Source organism: Camelus bactrianus, chromosome X, assembly GCF_048773025.1.
Source record: "Camelus bactrianus isolate YW-2024 breed Bactrian camel chromosome X, ASM4877302v1, whole genome shotgun sequence".
Classification (NCBI taxonomy): domain Eukaryota; kingdom Metazoa; phylum Chordata; class Mammalia; order Artiodactyla; family Camelidae; genus Camelus; species Camelus bactrianus.
In genome coordinates, this window is record NC_133575.1 from 74,255,246 (window position 1) to 74,280,089 (window position 24,844).

A 24,844-nucleotide genomic window follows, 5' to 3' on the forward strand; every position below is an offset into this window, starting at 1 on the left:
GTGAATAAAATTTACTTATTTTATCTCATCTTCACAACAACTCTACAAAGTAGGTTCTATTATTCACAGTGAGGGAATTAAAGCTTAAAAAGTTTAAATAATATTACCAAATGACTTAGACAGTGGTGAAGCAGGGATTTAAACATAGTTCACTCTAACTCAATAGCCTCTCAAAAAAAAAAAAACCAAAAAAACCCCAAAACACAATTTCACTATTCTGAATCATGTATTAACAACAAAACCTGGGCTAAGAAAAGAAATGTTTTAAAGGTATATCAGATTTTTATTGTAGCAAGCTGTATAGTGAAAGAATGCAGTTGTTCTGAAAACAATCTAAATGCAATTTTCATTCCAGTGTTTTCCTCATCTCAATTATAATAGGTATCTATCTATAGCTGAGCTATTTTCATCTTGTTGTTCACTTTTAAATTAGGTTTTAATAGTTGTCTGAATAGTTTGGATAACAATCATTTTTGTAGTATATCTTTTGCAAATATTTTCCCCCAGTATGTGGCTTGTCTTTTCACTCTTTTGACAGTGCCTTTTGCAGAGAGGAAATTTTTATTTTTAATGTAGTTCAGCTTATCATTGCTTTCTTTCATTGACTGTGCCTTTGATATTGTATCTAAAAAGTCATCAGTAAACTCAAGGTTATCTAGATTTTCTTCTATGTTATCTTCTAGGAGTTTTACAGTTTTGCATTTTACATTTATATCTGTGATCCATCATTAGTTAATTTTTCTAAAAATTGTGAAGTCTGTATCTAGATTAATTTCTTTGCATGTGGATGTCTAATTGCTCCAGCACCATTTGTTTAAAAAAACCTTAAACTATCTTTTCTCCATTGCATTACTTTTGCTCCTTTGTCAAAGATCAGTTGACTATATTTATGTGAGTCTATTTCTTGGCTTTCTTTTCTGTTCCATTGATCTCTTTGACTATTCTTAAGCTAATATCACACTTTCTTGACTAGGGTAGCTTTAGAGTAAGTCTTGAAGTCAAGTGTCAGTCCTTCAATTTCATTCTTGTCCTTTTTGTGCTGGCTATTCTGAGTCTTTTACCTCTTACTGAAAACTTAATAACAGTTTGTCAATACCCACAAAATAACTTGCTGCAATTTTGAGTGGGATTTTATTGAATCTATAGATCAAGTTTGGAGTAACTAACATCTTGACTATACTGGATCTTCCTATTCATGGATATGGTATATTTCTATATTTACTTAGTTCTTCTTTGATTTCTTCTGAGTTTTATAGTTTTCCTCATATAAAGCTTACACATACTTTGTTAGATTTACACATAGGTGTCTTAGTCAGTTGGGGCTGCTAAAACAAAATATCTTATACTGAGTTGCCAAAACAACAAACATTATTTTTCAAAGTTCTGGGAACAGGGAGGTCCAGGACCAAGGTGCTGGTTGATTCAGTGTCTGATGAGTGTGTTCTTCCTGGCTTACAGATGGCCATTTACTTGCTGCGTTCTCAATTTGTGAATAGACAGAGATCAAACTCTCTGGTCTCTTCTTATAAGGACACTAATTCCATCATGAGGACTCTACCCTCATGACCTTATCAAAACCTACTTACCTCTCAAGGTTCCACCTTTTAAAGCCATACATTGGTGCTTGGGGTCTCAACATATGAATTTTGGCAGGACACATTTAGCCTATAGCATTCTCCTTCTGGCCTCCCAAAATTTATGTCCTTTTCACATGCAAAATAGATACATTCCATCCTGATAGTCCAAAAAATCTAACTTTTCTCTAGCATCAGCTTTAATATTTAAAGTCCAAAGTCTCATCTAAATGACATGTAAACCAGATATGGGTGAGACCCATGTGATTCATTCTGAGGCAAAATTCCTCTCCATCAGTGAACCTGTTTCTCTTAGCATATAAGTTATACTATTTTTACTTTTCATAGTGGTTGCCCTGAAGTTTGCAATATACATTTACAACTAATCCAAGTCCGCTTTCAAATAACACTATACCAGGGCAGGGGGGTAATAGCTCAGTGGTAGAGCACATGCTTACCATGCATGAGGTCTTGGGTTCAATCTCCAGTACCTCCATTACATAAATAAACAAACAAACAAACAAATAAGAATAAATAAATAAACCTAATTACCTCCCCGACACACACACACGCAAAACAAAACAAAACAAAAATAAATAAATAAAACCAAAAAAAAGGCAGAAAAAGGAGAGAAAAAATTAATTTCAACTGTCTTTTAGTGAGCCTGTGCCTCTGGACTATGATATTTACAAGTCTTCTCTCCTTCAGGTGGGACAGAATTGTTAGAGTGGTTAGAGTGGGCTGGAATTGGATATTTGCCTTCCCTTGCATGAAAGGACAGAGTGAGCAGGAGTTGGAGTTTCCCTTCTCCCAAGTCAGTTAGACTCTGACAAAACCCTCGTAAGTTGATAAAACCCTAGTAAGTTGAGTCCTATTTAACTAGCTCTTCCTGAATGTAGGCCTTGATAATAAGAACAGATTGCTCTGATGTATTTCAAAATGGCTACCTTTTCTTTCCTCCTTCTGCCAGAAACAGAAGGGTGTTTTTTTGTTTTTTTGTTTTTTCCCCTCCAAAATATTCACTGTGAGAACTTGTGAGCTCCTAGAGGTAAAACTCACCCCACTATGACTGGGTCCCCCAGGAGTTTTTGACTCTCAGACTTGTCCACACTGAGCCTCCAGTGATTCATCAGTGACCATTCAGGTTTTCTTACCCCAGCACAGGTTCCCATGGAGGTGTCTGTTCATGGGTTTCTGGTCTGGTAAGTTGTTATTCTCTGTATTTACCTGTCTGTCTTTCCAATTTGGGGGAAAGTGGTTTGCCTTGTGAACTCACTTCTCTTATGGATCTAAGTAGAGTTGTTGATTTTTCAGTTTGTTCAGTTTTTTATTTGTTGTTAGGACAGAGTGGTAATTTCCAAGCTCAGTCCATCATGGACTGGACTGCAAACTGGCAGGTCTGTTCTCTCTGTATATTTTTGTGTATCAGTAGAATAAAATTTTTCAAATGTGTACATTTATGCAATTGTAATAAATTTTAGTACAATTTTATATTTACGTAGAGATTTTATTTGAATAGTGATTACCAACTATATCATTAAATTTTAAAGTTTTCATAACCACTCTGTTTAAACATATGGCTTCCTTCTTTACTATCGCTCTACTCAGGAGTCCCTACCCCAGTTTAACCCTTCTCTAAGCTAAGAACAACATTTAAACAGACTGACAAAGGAAATCACCTCCATCATGGTATTCACGCACTTCCATCATTCAATTTTTTATTTCCTTTATATATTCAATCTATAAATATGTGAGATGTATTATGCCCACCAGTCATGGAGAATAAAACAGTGAGGAAAATAAAGACATTTGCTGCCCTCAGGGGCTTCACACATTGTTCTAGATTTTTGATTGTTCATTATTTCACAGCCAGTGGCTTATACACAATGAGGATCTCTAACGTATTTGGGGGGAGCCTCTGAAAATCTTTAGGGGACAGCCTTTGGTATAGCTGTATTTGTTGTCACCTTTTCCCTACTCAAGAAACTAGTAGACTTCCTTCTCCTTCCGTGTGCACTAACAGATGTTTTATATCTCCACCACAGACATTAGGAATTCTGACTTATTTGAAGTTTTAATTCAACTAAATGATTTTTACTGAGTACTTTCTATATGTAAGCAATCTGTTAATCACCACAGGGAAAATAAACATAAAAAAGATTGCCCATTCTCTTAAATTGCTTACTTACTAGCTTGGATAAAGTTGGGAGTGGGGCTGTAAGGTAGAGATGGAAGGGAGATATGTGAAAATTAGCTAGAGTAGTCATCAGAATGTGATGAGTACAGTAAAATAGGTACAAAATGGTGTGGGAACAAATGAATAAAAGGTCACATCTAATTAGGGGGATTAAAAGAGGTTTCATTAAAGAGGTGGTGAGATAAAATTGCAGAATTTTAAAATATGGACTGCAGGGTGGGAATAGAAGACATTCCAAAAAGATGGATTAAAATAAGCTTGGAAGAAGCAAAGGATGAGTCAGTAAGCACCCCAGTATGTCTGTAGAGTGATCATTTATAGATGGTCTAGTAGATTAGACAAATAAAAACCTGGAAAAGTAATTTGAAACAAAATGATGAGAGTCTTGGATGCAAAGTGATAGTTTCAAGTTAATCTGATAGTTAACTGAGGAGGAGCAATGAACATTTTAAAGTGAGAAAATAAAATATATAAGGCGTTACCGAAAGAATATTTTTCTAATAGAAGGGTAAGGTAATTTGGAATTGAGGAGGCTGAAAAGATGAAGACCTGCTAAGAAGGCCTTATAAAAGCTCAAGATTGAGTCAATCAAGCCTGAACTTAATCAGTGGCAGAGGAAACAGAAAAGAATGGATAAAAAGTATCCCATGGAAACTAAAATTAATACAATTCAGCAACTGGTTGGCCATAAGAAATGGAAGAGAGGGACGAATCAAAAATGACATAGAGATTTCAAGCCTGAGTAGAACTGTTGGAATAAATTAAATGTCAGGAAAATAAATTGTCTTGAGCAAGAAAATGAGGAGTTCAATTCTGAAAATATTGAATTTGTAGTGCCACTGAAGTGGAAATATCAGTGAAGCAGTTGGCTCTGCAGGTCTTCTGTTCTAGAGAGATACTAGGACTGAAGATACGGATGTAGGAGTCATTTACATAGAAGTGATGGTTGAATCTATGGATGCAGATACATTTTCTGAGGAATGGATTCTAAAAAGCAAATGACCAGAAGGTCAGGAATAGAATCTTAAGGAATATATGAAAGTAGCAAGATCCAACTTAAAGATAAAAGTGCTTAAGGAAGATCTGCAAATAATCGTGATGGCTCCACAAGGTAAATTTGGTGAAGATTTTTTTTTTTTCTTGGAAATAATTCAGACTTAGATAGGCATGCCCAGCAAACTGGTGGGCTCTTCCAACAAAAATCTCCTGGCAGGAAGATTTAAAAATCCCTTGCTTGGCCCCAGTAACAAAGCATAGTTAATTTAGGGAAGAACATTCTAAGAAAAAGATTATTTCCATAGCTTGGACTCTGAAACATGGTAGAGTCTAGCGGTTAAGAGTAGAGTCACTAGAGACAGACTGTGTGGGTTTGAATTCCTGCCCTTCCACTTAGTAACTGTGTGGTTTTGGGCAAGTATCTTAACTTCTCTGTGCCTCAGTATTTTAAAACGCATAACTGAAAAAATAATATTGTCCCATAAATCTGTTGTAGTGGTAAAAGAAGTTAAAATATAGTCTGAATATAAAACAGTTCTTGAGATGTAGTACAGGCTCAACAAATGTTAATTATTAAGTTTAATCTCCTGGTTCAGCTCCAGTTGGAATGTCTGAGACCTATGGAGAGATATTTCACTACATACTCTTTAAGATATGGATGCACAAGAACACTTCTTTGGGATTAATTTAACAAATTGGAAAATAAAGGGGAGGGAGTTACACTCCATCATACTGTCATGCAAACCCTTTCACCTTTGGCAACAAGAAGAGAGAAATGTCACGCCAAGCAGATCAAGTAGAAAGATGACAGTATCCACAAAAGTAGGAACAGACTAGTGACAACAGTCTGACCTACAACACTGCATCAATGTCTGCTGTACTAGGCAGAACAGCAGCCAACAAAATTAGAGAACCATACCTAGCTGAACAATGGGGGCGGCCATAGCAAGTTAATACAATGCTGATACACTGAGAGTGGAGCACGGAAAGGTATTCCTCCAAGGTGAGAAGTGATAAGGGCAGGCATTGTAGGGGGATCGGAGTAAAATTTGCCAGCAAGTGGGATAATAAGATAGTAAAATTGGGGTTGTATATATTTAGCAGCCTGGAAGAAGAGAACTTGACAAAGGATACAGAAAAACCAGTCAGGTAGAAATGAGGAGGGTACATTTTTACAGAAGCCAAAAGAGGAGGAATTCTTAGAAGTATGGAGTTGTCAACAGCTTCAAATATTGCAGAAATGTCAAGAAAAATGAATATTGATGTAGATGAATGGATTTGGAAACCAGAAGGTCATTTTCAGTGTCTAGTAAAGCAATTTCATTAGAATGGTGGTGTTGAGACTGATTTTAAGAAGTAAAACTGTGAATGGGTGGTGAAGAAGTGAAAACCATTGTGGAATCTTCTCTGAAGGAAATGTGAAAATAAGAAAAATAGACAAGATAGTACCTTGAAGAGGTGACAGGAAGTAGTAGATGAATTTTTAGTTTAGAGAGAGTTGAGGCATGTTTGTAGACACAGGAGGAAAACCCAACACTGGGAGATATTAAGAATTCAAGCAATAGAGAGACTGATTCATGGAACATCACACAAAGACCAGACAGAGAAGAGTTTCCATACTATATATGTTTTTCCTAGTTGGAAGGAACATAGTCTCTCTTGGAAGAGTTCAAGTCATGGGTGATAATATGAGGATAAATATGAAAAAATTGTGACAGGGCTTCCCTGGGAATTCTAAAAGCTGAGCAGAACAGTAGTCAGATTTCACAGAGAGAACTATAACATAGTTCTGAGGCCATTTTATGGACTGTCAAGACTTCCAGGAACCTCTGTAGCAGTTGCTCATGGATTTTCAATTTATTGTTGTACCATTAATGTGACACAGCTACTCTTTCGGTTTCTGATGTTTTCTTTGTTTCTACTTATTTCTCCTCCTTCTATGCATTGACTGTTTTAAACTCTATTCAGTATATTTTCTCTCTTCCCTGCTATTAACCAGGTTGATGATGCATAACTCACCATATTCCAATATTTTAAATTTAATTTATAATAATTTAAAAAATTTGTGTGTAACATTAACATCCTATAAAACAATCTCCATCTTATACAAATTGTCTGCTTGCTTATAATTTGACCAATCCATGAACTTCAGTTCAATCACCTTTTTTATGGTCCCCCTTGCCATTTTATCCCTCTGCACATGCTTTTAGCCTCAGCTGTGTCTATTAACTACACCATTATCTTGGGATTCCTAGTTTATATTTGTTTAAAAAAGAATATTATTGTTTAGTTTATCCTCATTTGGCCAGAACTGTTCATGTGTTGTTACCTCATAAGCTTCTGATTAAGTTCAGAGAATGGCTTGTCACAATGCAGTGACCATTCATAGTCTAATACCCTATAGCTAAGTGTTGGTTGTGGAAAAGTATAAAGTGGGACATCATGTAAGTAGAATATGATCAAGAAATGACCAGGGGTCACTTCCCCTAGCAGGGGAATGGCTTTGACCTAGTTGGTACTATGATTGACTGATTGATGACCCCTGTGAATTAAATAAATTAGCACAGATAAACCAAATCTATTTCTGAAATGATTCTCAGTTCTTCTCCTTTTCATTCTGATCAACAGTGTCTTAGTTTACACATTCTTATCATCTATTATCTGGACCTTTGCTAACTTGTCTCACTGCCTCTGGTCTCTTTTCCATTCTAAACTATCTTACACATTGATGATGGGATTTTCTTTCTAAAACTTGGGGATTTCAACTATACTGTACAACACATTTAATGACAATAAAAACTAGCATTTTAAAGTGCTGTCTACATCTTATTCACTTAACATATACAGTCTTTTTTTTATCCTTTTCAGATAATAGATGACTATTATTATCCTCATCTACTTGATGCTCAGAAATGTCAAGTAAAAAATTAATTAATGGTGAAATCAGGATGTAAACCAGTATTTACTGATTTCAATATCATTTCAATATTTATGATTTGAACTCTATCCTATATAACTTCTCGTCAACCGCAGAAATAAGCATAAAATCCTTATATTCATACATAGTTCTTCACAATTTTCCCAACCCACACTGAGAAGCTCATTTCTTGCCTCTTTCATCATGTACCAACCTTACAATTTAGCCATAATGAACTTCTGCAGTTTCCTAAATATGCTACTTAAAAAAAGTATTTATTCCCAATATCCTGGGCTGGATATGTTTAAAAGACAAAATTTTAAGTTCCTTCTAGCATGATTTTTAGTACTATAGTAACTGGAAAGCTAAAAAATAAATATCCAGAAATCTCTTGTGACTGGAGTTATGGAGGCCATGATAGACAAGACTCTACTAAGATTCCCATACTCTGGTTATCCAATTAAGTATTAATCTAGGTATGGCTGTGAAGGAATGTTACAGATGAAATTAAAGTCCCATGTCAGTTGACATTAATAAACAGAGGTTATCTGGATGGACTTGACTCAATCAAGTGAGTCCTTTCAAATCTGAAAATTTTCTCCAGCTGATGGCAGAAAGATGTCAGAGTTTTCAAGCAGGAGGATTTAATGGGCCTGCTCTTGCTAGCTTTAGAAGATGAAGGGAACCATGTATAAATGGAACAGAGAGTGATTTCCAGGAACAAAGAATGACTCCTAGCTGATGGCTTTTAAGGAAATGGGAACCTTAGTCCTATAACTCCATGGAGATAAATTTTGCCAACAGCTGTTTTCCCAGACCATTTAAACCATAACTCAGCATGGTTGACACTTTGATTCCGGCCTTGTGATATACTGAGCAGAGAAGCCAGTGGTGACATGTCAGATTTCTGAACTAGATAACTGTGAGCTAAAAAATGAATGTTGTTTTAAACTGCTAAGTTTGTAGTAACTTGTTACTCAGCAATATAAAACAACAACAGAGTCAAATTAAGTTTTGCTAATGAGTTGTGCTAACATAAGATTTGGAAGGCAGAAGTTAGGCATAAGCCCATTAAAATGGCTTTCCAGTTTTCTGGCTGGCAAAAATTGGCTGTAGAGATGTCATTGCTCAATTTCCAGTTTCATGAAAGTGGCAATTACAGCAATAATAGTGGCCAGACTCCACATTTCTGAGTCCAGCCATTAGCATTATGGGTGTTGAGAAAGATAGTGGTTATCATGGTCTAGATTCCACATTCCAGTGTCCGGACAGATGCAGTGTTTGTAGTAGTCATAGTCATAGCTTCCTGACCAGCCTTTCTTATCCCTGGATCATGGCTACAATGATATTACATTAAAGTTCATAACTTACGGGGTCACCTCTTGATTCCCCACCTTCCTGATTATGATGAAAAATATTAGTGCTTCAAATATATATGTTCTAAGGAGTACTAGGTGTTACTACTGGAGGTCTAGTCTTGAGCTTCATCCTCCAACACTTGGAAAACTTCATAAATCCTGAATTTACTATTTTAAGTCCATTTTACTTAAAATATTTGGAATAGCTTCTATTACCTAAACCAAGCCCCGACCCATAATGTATTTGATACTAGAAGTAACTGCAGGCAATAAAACTTTAAGATTGGGAATCTGGGATTGGTTATCTGACCTGATTGGGTATAAAAGCAGTGACAATCTTGTTACTATTGGAGAATGCATCACTGTTAGTTCATAGCAAACAGTGGCAAATAGTTACTTAAATTTTCACTGGTGACTGTAATGAAGAGGTATTATGATACACTGTTATTGTTGGAACGAGGAATACAAGGTTTGTGGGTTGGATGTCTATTTCTGACTGCACTTAAGAGCTTAAGGAAATAAAATTATATACTCAGGCTTATAAATTCTTGGTTCGGGATAGCTACTTTAAGCCAAAACCTCTATAGAGGACTGAGTTATCATAGGTTAAAGGACTCCCACTGGCTACTGGCAGAAGCCTACATAAATTCTATTTACAGAAAACCTTCCTCAAGTTATAACCACAGGATATGTTCAGATTAACAGTAAGCACGTATATACAAGAAACCCAGTTTAAATATAAAGATACATATAGATTAAAAGTAAGTGGATGTGGGAGATCTAGATTTGCAGATACTAACTATTATATATAAAGTAGGTGAACAAGTTTATACTATATAGCACAGGGAACTATATTCAATATCTTGTAGTAACCTATAATGAAAAAGAATATGAAAAGGAATATATGTATGACTGAAACTTTATGAGAAATTGACATGACACTGTAAACTGATTATACTTTTAAAAAGTAAATGGATAGAGAAAAAAACACTATGCTAACCCTTATCTAAATAAAGCAGAATAGCTAAATTAATTTCAGACAGAGAAGATTTTGAATATAGGATAGTTATCAGGGATAAAGAAGGACATTAAATAATAAGTAAGGGGTTGATTCTTCAAGACATAACCCTTAATGTGTATGCACCTGTGTTACAGTTCCCCAAAGAAACAGAACCAAAGGATATATATATGAAGTATTTATTATGAGGAATTGGGCCACATGATTATGAAGGCTGAGAAGTACTACAATCTGGTGTCAGCAAGTTGGAAATTCAGGAAAGCCAGTGGTGTAGTTCCAGACTGAGTCTGAATGCCTGAGAACCAGGGGAGCTGATGGTATAAATTCCAATCCAAGGGCAGAAAAAACCCCCAATGTCTCAGCTCAAGCAGGTAGGCAGAAAGAACAATAAATGAACTCTTCCTTCCTTCACCTTTTTGTTTTATTCAGGCCCTCCATGGATTAAATGATGCCCACCCACATTGTGAAGGGCATTATACTTTATTGGGTTCCTTATTCAAATGCTAATCTTGTGTGGAAAGATTCTCACAGATATACTCACAAATAATGTTTAATCTGAGCACTCCTTGGCCAAGTCAAGTTGACACATCAAATTAACTGTCACAAGTCCACCCATTGTCCACTTGGCACCCATAAGCATCTCCTTAAACCATACTTAATCTCCAAACAAAGACAGTAACAAGGTCATAATTCCACCTATCATGATACAACTATCCTGTGTACAATACAAAATGCATTAAATCTGTCCCCAGAAGATGAAATTCAGCCTTTGAGTGATGCTTATTCTATCTTGTAACAAAAACAGTATAAAGTTAAAAATTCTTAAATACAATGATACAACAATCAGTATGTCTTACGTTACATAACAAGAAATTAAAAGAGGGAAGAAAACAAAAATACTTGTTATACAAGCATATTAAGAACAGAAGAATATCAGGTTCCTTTTATGAACAAAATGGAATGAAATTAGAAATCAACAATAGAAGGAAAATTGGAAAATTCAAAAATATGAGGAAATTAAGCAACACAATCCTAAACAACAAAGAATAAATCAAAGGGACATCAGAAAATAATATGAGAAAAAATAAATAAATAAAACAAAATATTGCAAAACTTTGGGGATGCTGTAAAAGCAGTACTAACAGGAAAGTTTACAGTTATAAGTGCCTACATTAAAAAAGAAAAATCTGCAATAAACAACCAAACTTTATTCCTCAAGGAGCAAGTAACAGAACAAATTAAGCTCAAAGTTAACAGAAAAAAGGAAATAATAAACATTAGAGCAGAAATAAATAAAGAATAGAAAAACAACAGACTAAAGTCAATGAAGCCAAAAGTTCATATTTAGAAAAGAAAAGCAAAATTGATAAGTCTTTAAGTAGACTAACTGAGAAAAAAGAGAAACAACTCAAATAAATAAAATCAGGAATGAAAGAAGAGACATTGAAATGGATACCACAGAAATAGCAAGGATTATAATACTATTGTGAAAAATTATAAACCAACAAATTGGGTAACCTAGAAGAAATGGGTAAATTCTTTTTTTTTTTTTTGAGAAAAGCATTTCTTATTACAATGAACCAGAAACAAAAAATTCCACTTAAAGTGGAACAGTTGACAGCATATGATTGAACTTAATTAAACCTTCAAGTAAGAAGAGGGTCAAACAAAGCCAATGAATGGAGAAGCCCAAAACTGGTTTGAGATAAACATAAAGATAATAGCATTTCAGCATGAGTATCATCTGACCCCTTCCACCAGGTATCTGCTATCTTTTCCCCAGCCCTTTCCCTTCCAAAATATCTGCCACACCAAATGGCTTTTCCCTCTTTTGCTTATATAAGCCAACACCAAAATGCCCTTTTGGACATGATGCAAAGCCAAGAGGAATGTTTATACATTTCATTCCAGGGTAGAAAGTGCACATACTCAACCTAGTACACTGGTTATGTGGTGTCAATGTACATGGTAATAACTGCAATGAAATCAGAGCTACTATCATGTGTAACCTGTTAGGTGGACCTATAGCTATGTCAATGTTCCTAATTTATGATACTAAAACATCAACGTGGCAGAATGCATTTTTGAGCTCCAGATTTTCTAAACACTTTTAAGAAGCTATTAAAAATGATGTAAAACAGAACTGTATCTCAGAAATTTAGATTTTAAGAAGGAACATTGATGGGCTCTTTCTGGGACTTTTTCATGGGGGCACAGAGATGAACAGAGGAAACGTTAGAATGTCAAAGACTATGACAGGTGAGGGAAGGCAGAGGTGGGAAGAGGGTGTCCTAGCCACAAGGCTAACACGTTCATAGTGATAGAGAAGTCTGGGCGAAGGAAAAACTCCCCAAACAACAACAAAACCAAACCAAACCCAAGTCAGAGGGAAAAAAGGGTTTCATATAACACAGTATCAAAAAGTAAAAGGAACACACTAAATGCACAAACTGGTGGCAAGTCACTCCGCCTATTATGATAGGTCCTTCCAGCATCAATCAGGCTTCTTCTTATCTGTTATCTCAAGGTTATTTACAGATGTGTGACTTTAACAAGAGTCTGTCACAGGAGGGAAGGCAGGCTTCAATCATTAGTTTCAGGATCTGTCTGTGCCATATAGGTATCCAACTTATCATCCAGGTGTCCTCTTGTTTTTGACATGTATGCAACCAATTGGTTGTCCAGCTGCTCCTTGGTCAGTACCGGGCAAGCAAGGGCACTTCTCCCTCGTCCACAGCCTCAGCCTCGGCCTCTAAAGCCCCCTCTTCCCTGACCTATCATACCCCGACCTCTACCACCGATTCCACCACGACCCATAGCTCCACGCTCTAGGCCCCCTCTCCCAGGACCTCCACAACCTCGAACACCACCTCTTCTTAAGCCATTCGGGGAGCTACGGCTCTTCCACCTTGGAGCAGGTTTTGACCTCAGAGCAACATCCCACCCCTAAGTAGGGTTCTTGTGGCACATCCCCCACATAGTCCTCCTCTGGGCAACGCTCTCTGGATTATGGGCAGGCCTCATCCATTGATTGCTCCCCTGGCCAGGGCCCCTATGGGTCGGCCTAACCGTGCCTGGATGTTACTCTTACCCAGGTGCTGCTTTAAGCTCTTTTGCTTAAGTTTTAATGCTGCCTGGACAGAGGGTCTATTCTCCATCTGCTGGGCCAGTCTTCTGTTTCTGGCACGGGCTAACTGCCACCAACTCGTGCTCAGTGTCTAAAACAAAATGGCCACCACCGAAATGGGTAAATTCTTAAAAGCATATAGCTTACCAAGAATGAGTCATGAAAAATAAAAAATCTTAACAGACAAGTAACAAGTAAGGATATTGAATCCAAAGAAAAGCCTAAGACCAGATAGCTTTAGTGGTGAATGCTATTAAACATTGAAAGAATTAGTGACAATCATTCTCAAACTATTTAAAAAATTGAAGAGGAACATAGAAACATATTTTATGAGACTAGTGTTACCCTGAAACCAAAGCCAGATAAAGAAAATGACAGAGCAATACCCCTGATGAATATATATGCAAAAATCCACAAGAAAATATTAGCAAACCAATTTCAATAGGGCATTAGAAGGATCATATAACATGACAAAGTGGGATTTATCTCTAGAATGCAAAGGTGATTCAGCATATGCAAATCAATTAATGTGATACACTACATTTGCAGAAAAAAAGGATAAAAGTCACATGATCATCTCAATGAATACAGGAAAAAAAATTGATAACATTCAACACTTATGTGACAAAAACTCTCAACAAACTAGGTATAGAAGATCTGTATCTCAACCAAATAAAGGACATATATAACAACCCCATAGTTATCATCATATTAAATGGAGGAAAAATGAAACTTTCCCCCTAAGATCAGGAATAAGACATGGATATCTAGTCTCACTACCTCTATTCAAAATAGTACTGGAAGTCATAGCCAGAGCAAGAAATTTTGGCAAGAAAATAAGTAAAAGGCATCCAAATTGGAAAGGAAGAAATAAAATTATCTCTGTTTGAAGGTAATATGATCTTATATGTAGAAAATCCTATAGATTCCACAAAAAAAAGCTCTTAGAACTAATTAATGAATTTCATAAAATTTAAGGATAAAAAAATAGTGTAAAAATTAGTTGCATTTCTATATACTAACAATGAACTATCCAAGGAAGAAATTAACAAAAGCATCCCATTTATGATAATATAAGGATAACAAAATACTTGGGAATAAACTTAACTAAGGAGGTGAAAACTACAAAAAATTGATGAAAGAAATTAAAGACAGAAATAAATGGAATGATAACCCATGTTCATGGTTTGGAAGATTCAATATTGTTTAAATGTCCATACTAAGCCAATGTGATCTACAGAATCAATGCTAGCGCCATCAAAATCCCAATGGCATTTTGTTAAGAAATATAAAAAAATTCCTAAAATCTGTATGTAACTGAAAAAGACTCTGAACAGCAAAAGTAATTGAGAAAGAACAAAAAGCTAGAGGCATCAAACTTCCTGATTTGAAAATATATTACAAAGTTTGACATCATCAAAATGACAGAATAGGAGTTTTCTGTTTTCTCCACCCCACCTCCCCCAAAGAAAGAACAACAACTTTGACAATTACCTACATATGACAGTGTCTTTGTGGAAGTCTGGGAGTCTAGCAGAGAAGTTCCAGCACACAGTTGAAGAAAAAAAATTCTGAGATTGGATACATTGAAGAGGGTAAGAGGAACAGTTTCACTTTCCCCATGTAACACCCTTCCTCAAGCTAACAAAGTTCAGTGCCAAGAGAAACTTTTTGCCCTGTGATTTCTACCACTGGGGAAAGAAAAATTTGTGAGTTAATGCCCAGCTTCCACAGTCATGGGGAACTTTAATACCCACTTTCAACAGTGGCTAGATCATCCACATAGAAAATCAATAAGGAAAAATGGACCTGTAATAACACTATAGATCAAATGACCTAACAGAGATATACAGAGCATTCAATCCAACATTAGCGTAATATGCATTCTTCTCAAGTACACATAGAACATTCTTCAGGATAATATATGTTAGCTCACAAAACAAGTTACAGCAAATTTAAGAAAATCATTATCATAAATCATATCAAGTATCTTTTTCCAACCACAATGGTATGAAACCAGAAATGAATAACAGGAGGAAAAATGAAAAATCCATAAATGTGTGGAAATTAAACAATACAATCTTGAACAACAAATGGGTCAAAAAGTAAATCAAAAGGGAAATTAAAAAATCTTGAAACAAACAAAATTGGAAACACAACATACCAAAACTTATGGGATGCAGCAAAAGCAGTCCAAGTGGAAAGATTATAGTGATAAATGTGTAACATTAAAAAAAGAAAGATCGAAAATAATCAACCTGACTTTTGAAACCATTTGGCCCTGGGCTTTTCTTTGTTAGGAGGTTTTTGATTACTGACTCAGTCTCCTTACTCATTATTGTTCTCTTCAGACTTTCTAATTCTCTGTGATTCAGTTTTACTTGGCTTTATGTCTAGATATTTATTCAATTCTTCAAGCTTATCCAATGTGTTGATGTATAATTATTCATAGTAATCTCCTATGATGATTTGTAATTCTGTGGTACCAGTTGTATTCTCTCCTCTTTTATTTCTGCTTTTATTTATTTGAATCTTCTCTCTTTTTTCTAAGTCTGGTCAAAGGTTGGTTAATTTTGTTTATCTTTTCAAAAAAAATCAGCTCTTAGTTTTTGTCTTTTTAGTATTTTTTTCTGCTCTCTAATTCATTTATTTCTATTCTGATCCTTGTTATTTCCTTCCTTGTGGTAACTTTAGGCTAAGTTTCTTCTTCTTTTTCTAGTTCCTTGAGATATAAAGTTAGGTTACTTCACAGTTGCAGTAATGAAGACAGTGTAGTACTTGCATAAGGATATACATAAAGACCAGTGAAATAGAATTGAGAACCTAAAAATAAATCCTCACAGATAACGGTTAATTGATTTACAACACAAATAAATGCTCACAGATACGGTTAATTGATTTACAACACAGTGACAAGACAGTTCAATGTGGAAAGAACAGTGTTTAACAAATGGTGCTGGTAAAATTGATATTCAAATGTAAAAGAATAAAATTGAATAAGTACTTTATATCACATACAAAAATAACTCAAAATGGATTAAAGACCTATATTTAAGACTTGAAATGCTAAACTCTTAGAAGAAAACAGAGGGAGCAAATTGTGATAATCTTTCATTTGGCAATGTTTCTTAAATATGACATTTAGAACAAAGGCAGTAAAAGAGAAATAGATAAACTGGAATTCAATAAAATTAACAAATTTGTAAATCAAATCATACTATCAAGAAAGGGGAAAAAAACAACCCACATAATGGGAGGATATTTGCAATCATGTATCTGATAATTTAATATCCAGAATATATAAAGAACCCCTAAACTCAAAACCAACAAAAAATATGTCAATTAAAACATAGGCAAAGGACTTCAATAGACATTTTTCCAAAGAAGATATACAAATGGCCTATAAGCATATAAAAATATACTTAACATCATTAGTCATTAGGAAATATAAATAAAAACTGCTATGCACCACAGCAACAAATAAGAAAAAGAAATAAAAGGAATTCAAACTGGAAAGGAAAAAGTAAAACTGTCATTGTTTGCAGATAACATGATGATATACATAGAAAATCCTAAAGATGCTACCAAAAAGCTACTGGAGTTTATCAAAGAATTTGGTAAATTTGCAGGATACAAAATTAATATACAGAAATTTGTTGCATTTCTACACACTAACAACAAACTATAAGAAAGAAAAATTAAGGAAACAATCCCATTTACAATTGTATCAAAAAAAAAAAAAAAACTTAGAAAAAACTTACCTAAGGAGTTAAAAAACATGTACTTGGAAAACTAAAAGAAACTGATGAAAGAAATTGAAGATGACACAAACAGATGGAAAGATATACCATGTTCATGGATTGGAAAAATTAATATTGTTTAAATGACTATATTATCCAAGCAATCTACAAATTCAATTCAATCCATATCAAACTGCCAATAGCATTTTTCACAAAACTAGAACAAATCATTTTAAAATTTGTATGGAAACACAAAAGACTCCAAATGGCCAAAACAATCTTGAGAATGAAGAACACAGCTGGAGGTATCACACTCCCTGACTTCAGACTGTACTACAAAGCTATAGTAATCAAAACAGTATGGTACTGGCACGAAAACAGATACATAGATCAATGGAACAAAATTGAGAGCCCAGAGAGAAATCCACCCACTTATGGTCAATTAATCTACTACAAAGGAGGCAAGAATATATAATGGAGAAAAGACAGTTTCTTCAATAAGTGGTGCTGGGAAAACTGGAAAACTGTATGTAAAAGAATGAAATTAGAACACTTTCTCACACTATGTATAAAAATAGTCAAAGTGGATTAAAAGCCTAAGTGTAAGACCAGAAACCATAATACCCTTAGAAGAAAACATAGGCAGAACACTTGTTGACATAAATCATAGCAATATTTTTTTTGATCTGTCTACTAAAGCAAAGGAAACAAAGCAAAAGTAAACAAATGACCTAGTTAAACTTAAAAGTTTTTGCACATCAAAGTAAATCATTGACAAAATGAAAAGACAACCTACTGAATGGGAGAAAATATTTGCAAATGATATGATTGATAAGGGGTTAATATCCAAAATACATGAACCATTCATACAACTCAATATAAAAGAAAAAAAACTCGATTAAAAAATGAGCAGAAGACCTGAATAAACATTTTCCTAGAAAGACATACAGATGGCTAACAGGCACATGAAAATATGCTCAACATTGCTAATCATCAGAGAACTGTAAATCAAAACCACTATGAGATATTGCCTCATACCTGTCAAAACTGCAATCTTCAAAATGACCACAAATAACAAATGCCGGCAAAGATGTGAAGAAAAGGGAACCCTTGTACATTGTTGGTAGAAATGTACATTGGTGTAGCCAGTGTAAAAACAGTATGGACTTTCCTCAAAAAACTAAAAATAAAACCAGTATATGATTCAGCAATTCCACTCCTGGGTATGTATCTGAAAAAAAGGAAAACTTTAATTTAAAGAGATACATGCACCTAAGTGTTCATAGCAGCATTATTTACAATAATCAAGACATGGAAGCAATCTAAGTCTCCATCAACAGATGATTGGATAAAGAAGACTTGGTATACATATTAAAATGCAATACAACTCAGCCATAAAAAGAACAAAATTTTGCCATTTGCAACAACATGGATGGACTTGGAGGGTATTAGGTTTAGTGAAATGACTCAGACACAGAAAGAAAAATACTGTATGTTATAATTTATATGTGAAGTCTAAAAATTAAAACAAACTAGTGAATATAATAAAAAAGAAACAGACTCACAGACACAGAAAACAAAACTAGTGGTTACCAATGGGGAGAGGGAAGAGGGAAGGGACAAGATAATGGTAAGGGATTAAGAAGTACAAACTATGATGTATAAAATAAATAAGCTACAAGGATATATTGTACAGCACAGGGAATGCAGTCAATATTTTATAATAACTATAAATGGAATATAATATTTAAAAATTGTGCATCACTGTGTTGTATACCTGAAAATTATATAATACTGTAAATCAACTATACCTCAATTTTCAAAAAAGTGCAATGCAATATATACTTCCCATGTACTAGAATGAATATTAAAAATAACTAAAATAACAGGAATTGGCAAAAATGTGGAAATATTGGAATCTTTGTATATTGCTAGTAGGAATGCAAAATGGTGCAGCCTCTGTGCAAAACTGAGTGTTCCCTAAAAGTTAAACATAGAATTACCATAAAGGATTCAAACAAATACTTGTACAGAAATGGTCATAGCAACATTATTCACAGTAGTCAATAGATGGAAACAGCCCTAGTGTCCATCAACAGATGAATGGGAAAAAATGTGACATATTCATACAATGGAATATTATTCAGCCATTAAAAGAATGAAATTCTGATACATGCTACAATATGGATCAACCTTGAAAACATATGAAGTAAAATAAGCCAGACACAAAGGGACAAAAATTAAATATCTAGAATAAACAAATTCACAGAGACAGAAATTACATTAGAGATTAACATAAGTTGTTGGGAGAGGAAATAGGGGGTTATTGCTTAATGGGCATAGGGTTTTTCTTTGGTGTGATGGAAAAAGTTCTGGAAATAGATAGTGGTGATGGTTGCACAACACTGTGAACATATATAGTATAATTTAAAATGGTTAAAATGGCAAATTTTATGTTATGTGTCTTTTACCACGTTAAAAATTAAAAAGTAAGCATGATCTCTGAAAGAAGAGGAAACACCTGAGAAGGCAAGTTATGGTTTTCAATGAGCAAAAAGAAGAAACAACATATGTAGAACCCCATGGACTGCAAATATATACACTGTCAGACACAAAGTATAGAATAGTTATGCACAAAATGTTTAAAGAGATCAAGAATGAACTTACAAAGATCATTCAATAAGAACCTGTCAAAAAACAATCGACATACTTGGTGAAAATGAAAGTTCCAGAAACGTAAAACTATATATTCAGTATAATAATAAACCCCCAGCAGAGGGGTTAAACAGAAAATTGCAGTTCTTATACAACTAAAAAGATTATTAGAAGATATATTTAAAGAATTTATTGAGAATATAGTTAAAGATATGAGATGGAAAATATGAAAAAGAGGCTAAAAATGGAAGATAGAGAAGTTCTGATATTTAAATTTGGGTTTACAAAGAGAAAATTAAGAGAAAGTACAAGAGGCAAAAAGTCAAAATTGGAATAAATATTTGTGACTTCCATTCTCAGTAATGACTATATAAATATTTCAGAAAATAACTTCAGTAATGAATATATATATCATATAGATAATCATATCTATCTTAAATATACCTTAATATACTTAGAACCATTTGAAGAGAGTAGGGTTCAGATATTTCTAGAAATTTTAAGATACTGAGTAAGTTGCATATGCATTATAAATATTAAGAAATTATCATTAGACATATTCTAATAAAATTTCATAACACCAAGGATGAAGAGAATTCTTAAAAGCAACTAGAGAAAAATGTCAGATTGCCATGAAAAAGTACAGTTAACTAGAAATCTGACTTTTCAACTACAGCAGTGTTCAGAAGACAGTAGAATGACATCTTCATTATGCTGAAAGTCAACAGCTGCCAAAGCACAATTCTATACTAAGTGAATATATTTCAAAAGTGAGGGGAAACAAAGACTTTTATAGGCAATGAAAACTGGGATTTTTCTAAATAAGCACTGACTACGTAAAACAACTACAATAACAACATCCTTGGGTATTTAAAAAGAGCATTAAAATAAATTAGAAAAATGACAAATGCCTTGGGAGGCAGTTAAATTGAGTGGAAGTGTTCTAAGGTTTTTGTTGTTTTAATTATACTAGGTAGGTAGTTTTAATTCACTAGGTAGACGTATGTAATCTCTAGGTTACCTATAAAAAATAAAAACAGAAAATAAAATTTTACAACTACTAGAGAAAAAAATGGAATGATAATAAAATTAGTACAAAACAAGGCAAGAAGGAAAGTAAAAAAAAAAGGATAGATAACACAAATAGAAAACACAACATAATATAGTTCATTTAAACTCAAATGTGTCAGTAATTTTAGTAGTTATAAATGAATTAATGCTCCATTTAAAATTCAAAATATGATCAGACTAGAGAAAAAATCTGCCTATATACTATTTTAAAGAGACACCACTAAAGCATAAGAATACAGAAGTTTGGCATAAAAATGAAAATTGAAATAACAAGTCCATATGAATATATGCAATATTCACTAAAATGTTAAGGTGAAAGGTTGATGAGTAACTATAATGGATATACCAGGTCTATAACGCCTGAACTTAATCAAATGTAACATTATAAAAGTGAAACAACTAGATATCATATGCCTATAATGCCACATTGCATGATATGATGTAATAAAAATACTCAGCACGTCATATGAAGCCCTCTTTTCAAAGAATCAGATGTAATTTTGATCAAGTTTTATATCTACCTACCAGAATACAGGAAATGCAGAACAAAAAGAATCATGTTAAATACAACAAGATGATGCAATCATGCAAATACGGAACATGGGAAATTCAATGACACAAATGACTTGGTTTCCCCAACAAGTAGTAGAAAGGGAAAGGGAACTCTTCTAGGATAAATGAGATAAGAGGCATATTGAACAAATATAATATGTGAACCCTGTTTGGACCCTGGTTGGAAAAACTAACTATAAAAATTCTTATTGAACATGTAGAAAAAATTTTCATATTGTTTGGAATTTTATCACTTTAAAGGATTATTAGTGATTTTTAGGTGTGGTACTGGATTGCGGTTATATTTTTAAAGTTCTTATTTTTAAAATATATATTGAAGTATTGAATGAAATTGTATGATGTTTTGAATTTCCTTTAAAATAATTAAATATTTCATTAGTTGTAACAAAATAAAAAAATAAATGAAACAACTATAGTTGTATACATATTTGGTATCTGTTGAGGAAGGCATTTCTGACTTTCCAAACAGAGAAGAAATCAAGAAGAGAAGATTGTCATATGATATATATGGTTTAAAATATCTGTACATAAAAATGACACCAAACCTGGTGTCAATCTTTACAACAGATGTAAAAGTCAAGAGTTAGTAAATTTGACATGCATCCTCACTATGTTGAGAGATCTTAGACATTAAAAAGAAAGCATCTTTTTGAGGATCGTTTTGAACGTATGTGGTAACAACTCAACATAAAATAGCTCATGTAAAACAGGAAATTTATCAATATGTGTAATGGGGGAAGACTATGAGGTTTAATTTTGAGCATGACTACATTCAGGTATTCAAATGGTCCTGTTCTCTTGTTCTCCCTCATTCTTTTGACTATGCTTCATGTTGTGAGTTGTGTGTTGCCCTCTTTCTCTTCTGAATATGGGCTTCCATCTTGTGAGCTGGGAGCAGTTAGAAGACAGTACACTAGATATATATATATATATCTCCAAGGACAAAGCATAAATGATTAGCAAATAAAGTGTTGGCTTAATTATCACTATCCAATATATTTAAATTTTGCGTGACTATAAGAAATAATGTTATAGACATATTTAATTATCTAGTAGTGTTCCAAAAGTGCCCTCAGATATGAAAATCCAATGTCACTTCTTTATTATATATAACTGACTTGATTTTTCTGGCAAGACCTGTCACTAGTTCTATTGGATAGCAATGAATAGAAACAATAAAAATTAATGTCCTCTCAAAATTGAGTTCAAGCCTGCAATCTCATTCCACTTACATAACAAAACTGTCTCCTCAGGCAATTCAGTCAGTTTCTGCTTGGAAGATTCAAATACTTGCTTTAATTTTTAGTGTTCTACCTTCCTCCTCTTGATCCTGTCTCAGATGTCTTCCGGGTGTGTTTGGAAGGATGGTGGACATGGTTTATGTAACATCAGGGCACTAAACACCCTTAAGAAGCCCTTTGGATACCCATGGGTCTCACTGTATCCTCAACACCCTATCTGTGCTGCTTCTTAGAATTCTAAGTGCTGAAAGAAAACTGGCCTCATTTGCCTTCTCAGGGGTTCTGTGCTGCACCTACTTGTGGAACTCATATTCTTGGACACTGGCCCTTGTTCTTGAAGTCCATGATGGTCTCTCTTCATTGCAATCCCAGGTTTCTGCTGTGCCAAAAATGTTTCATTAACCTTAAGTAGCACCCTTGATGAGACACACTAGAACATCTGGGTCCCTGTTGTTCAAAGCGACAGGGAATTGGGGACTTTGTCACAGGCTTATCAAACTATTTGCCTCATACTTACATCTCAATATCATAGGTCAAAATCTGTGTTGATACTAGGAGCATGTGGAGATTCTTCTAGAGGTTTGCAGTCTCTCTCTGGTGTGCCAATAGCACTAATCTTTTCATCCACCTGACTCTTCTATGCCTGTCTGTTTATTTTAGTAGGAGTAACAAAAATCCTAGTAACTAATCTCCTAATTCTCCTTTTGTCCTGATTCTTTTCCACCCAGAATTTACTGGAACCAGAAGGAGCTGGCTTTCTTCTTTTATTCCATCTTGGACTATTATGTGAAACATTAGAGGCAAATCAACCGTCTGCCTCTTGAGTCCTTAAATGGGAGCCGAACTTATTTAAACAATCCTTTCCTGTTGTCTGACCTTTAACAACCCTTATCTTACTACATAATTTAAGAACATCAATTTTGACATTCATGGTTGATCAAAGAAATTGATCATGTTTTCAAGGAAACTTCCTTCCTGAAAGACTTGGAGGTGGAAGGCTGCAAATTGACAGTGTTTAAGAAAAGAAGGGAATAAATTTAACTTTTAATTTTTCTAAAATACAATTCATTCTAAGAGGATATTGAGAAATATTGCCGCATGAAAAAAATGGGCAGATGTGGACGGTACCAAATCATGAAACTTCATGAGTCAAAGAAAAAAATCAGGGTCGTGAGTGATTTTAATTTTTGTTACTTGTCATAAATCATATTACATTAAACTATAATACTTTATTGATATGAAAAATTTCCAGTGATGGGGAAGGCAGATGAATAAGACAAGCATGTAGGATTAACTGGTATCAGGACCTGAAGTAACATTAACATAAGGCAGAGACTTTGGGAAAGTGAGAATTCTCATGGGTGATTCAGGATTCCCTGTAGAACACTGATAAAAAGTATACCAGCAGGTAGAGATAGGTAGAGTTTTCTTATGGAAGTGAGTAGGAATGAAAGTTAAATATAGAAAGAATGAATTTAAAGGAAAAATGGTAGGATATAACATTTCAGAAAATCAGAAAAGAACTGAAAAGAAAGATCATATAATTCTACCAGATACCAGATAAGATTCTGACTTATACCAATCAATTCAGCTGGATTCTTGGCACTAATTCTTCTGATTCAGTGATATCCAAAGTGATCTGTAAATACTTAGTTTGCCTATTCAGTAACTAACCAGCTGGCCACTTTTTTCAGAGTTAAGTTTCCTGTTGTTTTTTTTTTTTTTTAATCTTTCTGCTAGTGTCCTCTATTTTCATGCTCTTCGTACATATTCTACATTATTGTCTTACTATGGGTTTTCTGTACTGCATGACACTTAATTTAAAATCATCATCTTCAATTTGAACTGGTAATTCCAACATCATATTATTTGGCATTCCCACTAAGAAACAGACCCTACTCAACTGTCAGATCCAGCACAATAGCAAAATGATGATGAGTCAGCAATTCAACCTGATTACTATGGATCCAATTACTGGCATTATACAGCCTATCTAGTTTTAGTCCAATATTGCCTTTCCTTAGAACAATGTATAGATGCAAAGCAACTCTAATTAAAACCATAGCCAGTTGCTTTTGGAAGTTGATAAGGTGATTATAAATTTGTATGTATTTGAAAAGGGTCAAGAATAGTCAATAATGTTGAGAAAGAAAAACATGCCTTACTAAAAAGGTATAGTAATTAGGATGATGCAGTACTTTTTTTTGTAAGAATAGACCAGTGAAACTAAATAAAGAATCTAGAGCCCAGAAACAGACTCACATAAATTCACCTGATTTACTTCAAGGATAACACATCAGAATAGTGGGGTGAGAAATTTCCCTTCAACAAATGGTGTTGAACCAACTGAGTATCAAAAAATGGCAGCTCTGTTGTT

The 24,844-nt window shown here is 34.2% G+C and overlaps 1 non-coding gene and 1 pseudogene across 1 annotated transcript; one reads left to right on the forward strand and one right to left on the reverse strand.

The window, feature by feature from the left end:
- Positions 1-1,997: 1,997 nt before the first annotated feature.
- On the forward strand, positions 1,998-2,070 carry TRNAG-ACC (transfer RNA glycine (anticodon ACC)). The gene has a single exon. It is a non-coding gene; the product is annotated as a tRNA-Gly (tRNA).
- A 10,573-nt stretch (positions 2,071-12,643) lies between these two features.
- LOC105067173 (chromatin target of PRMT1 protein pseudogene) lies at positions 12,644-24,343 on the reverse strand (annotated as a pseudogene).
- Between the last annotated feature and the right edge of the window lie 501 nt (positions 24,344-24,844).